Here is a 9,023-nt window from a genome sequence, read left to right as displayed (position 1 = left end):
ACATGATCATATATTCTGAATGTAGATAAAAGTAAAACAAAAACCAGTTAAGCATAATTTGTTCATCTCAGATTAAATTAAATACATTTTAGTTTGTTATACCTTTTTATGGAAAATAAACTACCCGTAGTCGGCAGGATTCGAACCTGCGCGGGGATACCCCAATGGATTTCTAGTCCATCGCCTTAACCACTCGGCCACGACTACTTCCGTAAACTTTGTAATTTGTAGACCTTTGTAGTATATATGTTATTATTATTTTTTGTAATAGATTGTTTATGTTAACTGATAGAATACTAAAATACACAAATATAAGCACCTTATGAAACGCACTTTAAAATCATCTGACACGTCTGTGAATATTCCATCAACTATATTAAGGAGCGCACTCGTATTAAAATAGGTCAGCGATTCCTAAGTTTACTCTGGAGTGTCATAGGCGCTGCTTACATATGAAATGGATGCAGACGTATTCCAGTGTGATTTTAAAATATTTATTCCCATTAACACACTCAAGAACAGGTCAACATTTGTACATCCTTCTTAGTCGGTGTCTCTGTGTATTGCACGTGTGTCGCGCTCTGGGCTCTTGGCCGGTGTTCTGTAGATTTGTGTTGCCTTGCCGAAGTAAGCTACACATGCAAATAATTTACACATTTAAAAATGACATCGTCGAAATGAACATAACATTTTATATTACTCACCATCAGCCGATTTTGTTTTTTAAGGTTGCACATGCCAATCATGTTCGGCTTACAATCACAACAATGCTGGACCAAAAAAAAACGAGACTAAAATGGGAAAGACATTGGATACGTTTGCTCCTAATGGCTTAAATGACAAACAATAATTTTAGTAGGGTCTGTTTTTATGTATTTATTTATGGTAAACGTATTTATTAACGGTTGTTTTAGAATAAATGTATACTGCACACTGCGGTGGGCTGGCGCCCTGCCCGGGGTTTGTTTCCTGCCTTGCGCCCTGTGTTGGCTGGGATTGGCTTCAGCAGACCCCCGTGACCCTGTAGTTAGGATATAGCGGGTTGGATAATGGATGGATGGATGTATACTGCACATACGCAGAAGCACATTTCGATAGGTTGCGGTGGTTCTAAAGAATATCTGTGTGCCATAAAGTCAACATTAATTGGTTCGCTCAACTGTCAGTCATTTTCAATACTTTAATCCTGGGGAAGCCTGTGTTTGCAAGTTTTTGTTCTGAAATCCCAATTAGTGAGTCATTTTACCTTCAGTTGATCTTATTGTTTGAATAACCAAAGTGCCCATCCTTGCCCAAGTATATTTTTATCATAGGTTAAGATAAAAAAAAAAGAAATATTTACAGTATGTGTTTTATAAATGTTTACTGGCTGAAGTGCTAGTGTCCCATCCATCATCTTCACTATCTCTTTATTAATTCCCCTCCTGTCATGAGTCCAGAATTTGCTCTTTTTTAATATCTGATTGGATTCCATAGTTGTGGTAACTCCTTTGCTGAGTTGTAACAATGAATTCTTTGTATTTCTTGGTTTACTGTGGTCTCACGAATAGATGTTTAAGCCTGCATTAATCTGCCGGATTACTGCTTGAATAATTGATTCATCTGTGTGGCATGTAAGCTGTGCAAATCTTCCATTATTTGTGTTGTTCCCTCAGAAAAAAACTTTTATTCATGAGGAAACCTTTGAAACTCCATAAAGTCTGTATGTTAAGTTAGGTTACATGTAATATACACACATGATTTTGTGAACTTCTAGTCCGCTGTGTTGGAGTAACGCATGTTTTTTGTGGTGTTTGCCCTCTGATTATGCATTCTCAAAGAAATTCTTGAAACCCCAAACCGCCTACATTTTACAAAGCCATTTTAACATGAGGCATAAATTTTGTGTTGGTCCCCCACCACACCAAAGTTGCTGTTGTTTCCATTGAACAGCTACACTGTCTTGGAGTGTAGCTTTCAGTCTTAGTAAATTCAAACCTAAATGATATGCCAAATTCATTACCATCAGCCAAACTGTTTTGAGGTAATAATGCAAGTTTGGTTTTGCCCCCCACTCCCTCCCCAAGTTATAACCTGATAGAAGATATGTACCAGCAATCGGAAGGTTGCCAGTTCGAATCCCGTAAAAGCCAGAAGTGACTCTACTTAAGTGCCTTGAGCATGGGAAAGGCGCTATATAAATAAAATGTATTATTATTATTATTATTGGGCCCTTATCCTGCAATTGCTTCGTCCTGCGTATGACGTTAATGTGCACCAACCCTGCAAGTTGGTCTTCCAATTTACAGGGAAAACCTGGGGGTTGGTGCCAGGATTGGCATTCCAGCCACTGTAAAGAAAACCTGGCACTGTTCCGGTGTGGTACTGAGGTGTCACCCGCTGCACAGTTGCACTCAGGTTTCAATCTGGGTGATTCGTCGTGTGGTGGGTGCTGCAACACACTGTAAAATCAGCACATACTCCCAACCTCTCTCCCTCCCCAAGTTCTAACCTGATAGAACTTACTCTCGAAAGAAGTTATTTCTCGATAGAACTTTTGAAAGGCCTTAAAGTCTAGATATGAAGTTGTAACAACAATAATATGCATGCAAAATGTTATGAACTTCAATTCAGTCGCTTTGGAGGGATGTATACCCCCTTCATAAGCATTTTATCTTGCTGACCACTTCAGTGCCTAACAGCTAATGTGTGGTGAATACACTGGCACAAAAATGGCTGCCGTCGCATCATCCAGGTATGTGGTACACATTAGTGCTTCCTCCTTGTCTAAGTGAAAGGCACTATATAAATGTAATTTCTTCTTCTTCTTCTTCTTCTTCTTCTTCTTCTTCTTCTTCTTATTATTATTATTATTATTATTATTATTATTATTATTGTGTATTATTATTTATTGCGGTGGGTTGGCACCCTGCCCGGGATTGGTTCCTGCCTTGTGCCCTGTGTTGGCTGGGATTGGCTCCAGCAGACCCCCGTGACCCTGTGTTCGGATTCAGCGGGTTGGAATGAAATCCATGTAGCCTGTATTTTAAGTTAAAATTCCATTCAGATCACCACAGCTGTTTTATACTATTTACAGTATACTCCTTCTACCTTATTTCTCTTATCTAATTTGAATTTGTTTTATTTTGCATGTACTCCTTTGAAATCTTGTAAAGCACTTTGACCTACATTGCTTGTATGAAAATGTGCCATAGAAATAAATGTTGTTGTTTTGAAATAATGCACATTTTTTTATTGCATCCCCTCATTACGATGTTCCACCCTGATGAACTTTTGAAAATGCCATATAACTGATATTTTAAGTTCCACCAATATCAAGCTACATGAAAAAAAAAATCAAAAAACAGATAGAAATTATTATGGTTTTATTTATATTCATTGATATTTTTCTTCTTATTCTGAATTCAGCAAAGTACAGTACTTTGATATTTACATTTATAAAAAAAAATTGAAATATTTGTATTAAATCTCTTGTCATTTTCCTATAAATTCACCTTTTCTGTAAAGTTTGCCCGCCTTATAATGACAATTACTGACAAGAAGAGTAGACATGGGAGCAAAAGGCAGTGTATACTGAAAGGCTGCAGCACCTTCAACAATGTGCAGCACCCACCTGGAGCATGTGACGGCAGCCATTTTGCGCCAGTGTGCTCACCACACATTAGCTGTTAGGTGGGTAATGGCTGAGAGAGAGAGACAGTTAGGGACAATGGGTGATTAGTGGCCCAGAATGACCAGGCCATGAAGAGAAATTTAGCCTGGGCATTGGGATACATCGTGCTCAAAAAAGAATACCCAGGGATCTCTAATGACTGCAGAGAGTCAGGATCTATTTCCATTTTTACAGCACAGTGTCCACATCACTACACTGGGACATTGGGATCCACACATGGACCACAGAATAAGCGCACCCTGTTGGCCTCACCGATACCTCTACCAGCAGCAACCCAAGCTTTTCCTAGAGGGTCTCTGATCCAAGTACTGGCACGGCACAAACAGGCTTAGCTTCAGGTGGATTACCTGTTCTGAAATGCATATGGTTTGGCTGCTGACATGGAATTTAGGAATATGATGATGAGGATGATGAAAATCTTAACAATTAGACATATATAACTGAAAGACCTGTGTGTGTGTATGGAGCAATCTGCTCTGCTTCTGCTCAACCCCAGCCACTAGATGGCATATGCATGCATCTCACTTCTCACTATGAAAGACCTGAGTGGAGCAAAGGCCGCTTTGCAACAATGATGCCGTGATAATAACACAGATATCTATCTATCTATCTATCTATCTATCTATCTATCTATCTATCTATCTATCTATCTATCTATCTATCTATCTATCTATCTATCTATCTATCTATCTATCTATCTATCTGTCGATCGATCCTTCTAACTGTACTAAAATTAAAGTCTATCTATCTATCTATCTATCTTATCCTGCCTACTACGCTAAAATTAAAATCTCTATCTTATCCTGCCTACTACGCTAAAATTAAAATCTCTATCTATCTTATCCTGCCTACTACGCTAAAATTAAAATCTATCTATCTATCTATCTATCTATCTATCTATCTATCTATCTATCTATCTATCTATCTATCTATCTATCTATCTTATCCTGCCTACTACGCTAAAATTAAAATCTGTCTATCTAATCCTGCCTACTGTGCTAAAATTAAAATCTATCTATCTATCTATCTATCTATCTATCTATCTATCTATCTATCTATCTATCTATCTATGTGTTGTCACACACGTGCAACAAGGAGCGAGTTGAGTGGACCAAGTGGAGGTGATTACCTGCTGGGCCAGGGGGTGGCGGGGTGCTCTAAACCTATTTCTGTTATTTCTGCAGACATGATACAGACAAGAAACCTGCCTGATCTGGTCACTTCCGTTTCCGGCACCCAGACTGATGTCACTTCCGGTTCCGGCACCCAGACTGACGTCACTTCCAGTTTATAGACTATAAAATCTCCATCTTGTCAAACTAATTGAGTTCATTCTGGGAACTCAAACTAGCAACATTGTTGTGTTCAATTTAAATGTTTTGCAGCCAGGAACAATATACGGGTGGCTGCCCCAAACCTTTTTCATTGTATTAAAATGTCAAGCAAAATGACACATTTTATTGGCTAACTAAAAAGATTACAATATGCAATCTAGTGCTATCTATGTGGATAAGCAAGTCTTTGATTCACTTTAAACATTTTTCAATGGCAGCTGTTTATTTCACCAAGTGTATGCACTTCTGTGGTAGAACTCAGTAGTTCTTGTAAAAGCAACTTTATAATAAGCAAATCTGATATTATTTGCAAAAAGAAAATTTTAGGAGCTGTTCTGATTAATAACTTTGGTCAGCAGAGGGAGCTCTGGTCTTGAAATATCAAAGGATACTTAGAATATGGAACACATCAACATGAAAGTGCTTCTTTTAGTAAGTAATAAGAATCAGATGGACTAAGTAAAGAAAAGTAGTATTGTCACTAAATCTGATTCACAGTTAATTTGTTGTTAAAACTTTTCTCATTATTTTTCCCCGGAATCTCTGTCTCCCACATGAGCTCCTTCTTTTTTTAATGGTTGGGGTTAGTGGGTTTTTATAAGCATTCCAAAAGGTTGCCCTGAGCTACATAAGCAGACAAAGTTAAAAAAAAAAAAAAGTACATTACCACAGTTTCATTCAGTATGGTTTGAGTGGCAATGGAGAACTGGATGAGAGAGCAAGAAACAGACATGTTTTCTATCACAGCCCCTAAGCTGTCCTGTGTGTGTAGCTTCTGTTATTTTAAACACAATTATTCTGAAATAACAAAACCATGCAAAGCCTATTTCATTTCATTACGTTATATATCCAGTGTCTAATAGTAGACTTTTATATGTTCGTAAGTCTTCCCATCTATCACTGTCTGTCACTGTAGACTTGAGGGCACATCTCAGTGGCCTTTGTTTTAAGTTTTAAAAATAAATAAATAAGACTCTCATTATCTTCTTAAATTGTTTTTCCAACTCAAAGAATTCTGGAAGCATGAAGCTTCCCCTGGTGGCAATAGGCACAAGGCAAAATTACACTACATCCTGACGCCAGTCTGTCTCAGGGCACACACATACACACACGCCCTGGCATTGCTCTTCATGCTACATCATGTCTTTGGAAGCTGCCAGGGCCATCATTAACAGACACACAAAGGAAGACAAGGCACTGAACCTTCCGATCAAGAAACGGGGCTTCAGAGGAGTGAGCAACGTACTGGGCATTATTACACTGTCAGTTAAAAACAAACAAAAAAAAAGAATATTCACCCCCTTGGAAGTTTTCACATTGTATTGTTATGCAACTTTGATTTAATTTGGCTTTTTTGACACTGATCAACCAAAAAAATCTTTTTAATATCAAAGTGAAAACAGATCTCTGAAAAGTGATCTAAATTAATTACAAATTTACTAAATATATTAAAATTAATTACAAATATATAAAATCAAAACAATTTATTGCATAGGCATTCACCCCCTTTAATATGACCCATCTAAATCAGGGGTCGCCAAATCTAGTCCTGGAGGGCCCCAGTGGCTGCAGGTTTTCCTTCTAACCCTTTTCTTAATGAGTGACCTGTTTTTGCTGCTAATTAACTTCTTTTAAACTAATTTTAATTTACTTGTTCTTGAAGACCAGACCCCCGTGACGCTGTGTTCGGATTCAGCAGGTTGGAAAATGGATGGATGGATGGATGTTCTTGAAGACTCAGACCCCTTAATTGTTTCTTTTTCCTTAATTAGCAGCCAAACAATAATGAGATACAAAATGAGCCAAAACAACTGGGGTCCATCATACAATATCTGAAAATAAACAAAGGTGAAGGTCTCAGGAATGTCGATTTGCTCAGGACCCCAAAACATTTTAACAGCACTCTTAGAAAGAGAAAATCAACAATTTCGGAAATGTCTGCTATTGAACCATGAGAGCAGCAACAAGCCACAAAATTAAAGAACGGGTTTAATTAACAACAGTCGGCACCTCATTAAGCAACTTGGAGTGAAATTGGTTGGAATTTGCGGCCCTGACGTAGCTGGTCTTCTCTTGGCTCCCTCACTTCACATTTCATTTCTGTTTAGGTGTCATTTAAGGAAAGAAATGAAGCAATTCAGAGGAACGATGAAGAAATTCAGGAGAACAAATCTTAAAAAGGCAATTCAATTAAAATGAATTCACAAGAAGTAAATTAACAGCACAAACAATTATAAAGGGTTAGAATGAAATCCTGCAGCTACAGTGGTCCTCTAGGACCAGACTTGGTGACCCCTGATCTAAATCATCACCAGTGCAGCCAACTGGTTTTATAAATCCCATAATTAGTTCAATGGAGATCATCTGTCTGGGGTTTTCACTTGATTGTAGTATAAATTCACTTCAATGTGGAAGGGCCAAGTTCTGGTGAGTCAGTCTGGTGGCCTTGTAATCAGAATATAAGTTTTATATGTCACTTTACTGTGTGCAGATATTTTAAATCTGCTTTTCTTTCTACTCACAAAGCCATATTTAACACACTGGGGCTCATCATTTAAAACTGCTAGACAAGCATTAGAAGACAAGACAGGGACAACTGCGAAATGGGCATTGTACTATTTCATTGGACATTGGACTTTCTTTTCCTTGTTTGGAATGGCATGATTCACCTAAGTGGGGGTCTGCACATGAAGAAAGAGTATACTGATAATATAAAGAGTATAATGATAAATTAGACTGGACTGCCAATACTGATGCGCGGTGCAAGAAAGGACAGAGCCGACTATACTTCCTTAGAAGGCTGGCGTCCTTCAACATCTGCAATAAGATGTTGCAGATGTTCTATCAGACAGTTGTGGTGAGCGCCCTCTTCTACGCGGTGGTGTGCAGCATTAAGAGGAAAGACGCCTCACGCCTGGACAAACTGGTGAGGAAGGCAGGCTCTATTGTTGGCATGGAGCTGAACAGTTCAACATCTGTGGCAGAGCGAAGGGCGCTCAGCAGGCTCCTATAAATTATGGAGAATCCATTGCATCCACTAAATAGTATCATCTCCAGACAGAAGAGCAGCTTCAGCGACAGACTGCTGTCAATGTCCTGCTCCACTGACAGATTGAGGAGATCGTTCCTCCCCCAAACTATGCGACTCTTCAATTCCACCTGGGGGTGTAAACCTTAACATTTAACATTATACAAAGTTATTGTCTGTTTTTCACCTGCATTATTATCATTCTTTAATTTAATATTATTTATTGTATCATTATACTGCTGCTGGAGAATGTGAATTTCCCATTGGGATTAATAAAGTTATCTATCTATCTATCTATCTATCTATCTATCTATCTATCTATCTATCTATCTATCTACTGTAAAGCCTTGGAACATTGCCTGGCACACCTTTGAAGCCGACAGACAGATTGGGAGATGCCGTCATCCGATCCGGAAAATCCTTCCAACGCAGCAATGAAAATGGCAGACTGCATACATCGGGCTCCCACTCTGGTGACGGTCTTGTCATGGCTTCCTTGTCTGTTGTGCCGCGTAAATCGTCATTAAAGAAAGCAAAGTTATTTCTCCTATGTGATTTCTTACTGCTGTATCACTAAGGGAGGGGTATCACCTTTTTATATTATATCTATATACTGTAGTTTCAGGTTATGTAACGCCGCAATTACAAAAGAACTCATTCCAACAAGGGAGCTAGTGCCCCCTGGTGGATACAGGCCTAACCTACAAAACGATGTCAAAAGAACACTCCTAGCAACTCCAAGAATAGGTTAATGGAAAAACACCAGTCAGGTGATGGAGACAACAAAATATCCAAGTCATTGAATACTCCTTGGAGTCCAGTTAAATCAACCAGTAAGAACTGGGAAGAGTATGACAGAACTGTATATTGTCCTAGAGTAGGCCATCCACAAAAGAAGAGGCTAGTGAAGGAGGTCCATGATTAATCTGAAGAAGGTAAAGGCTACAGTGCCTAAGACTGAAGAGACTGTGCGAACAATATGGTAGAA

At 38.6% G+C, this 9,023-nt stretch overlaps 1 non-coding gene across 1 annotated transcript; it reads right to left on the bottom strand.

The window, feature by feature from the left end:
• Nucleotides 1-125: 125 nt before the first annotated feature.
• Nucleotides 126-207, bottom strand: trnas-aga (transfer RNA serine (anticodon AGA)). Its single transcript has one exon. It is a non-coding gene; the product is annotated as a tRNA-Ser (tRNA).
• Between the last annotated feature and the right edge of the window lie 8,816 nt (nucleotides 208-9,023).

Source organism: Erpetoichthys calabaricus, chromosome 13, assembly GCF_900747795.2.
Source record: "Erpetoichthys calabaricus chromosome 13, fErpCal1.3, whole genome shotgun sequence".
NCBI lineage: Eukaryota > Metazoa > Chordata > Cladistia > Polypteriformes > Polypteridae > Erpetoichthys > Erpetoichthys calabaricus.
The sequence above is the reverse complement of the archived record's forward strand: the minus strand, read 5'-3'. Positions and strand labels throughout refer to the sequence as shown.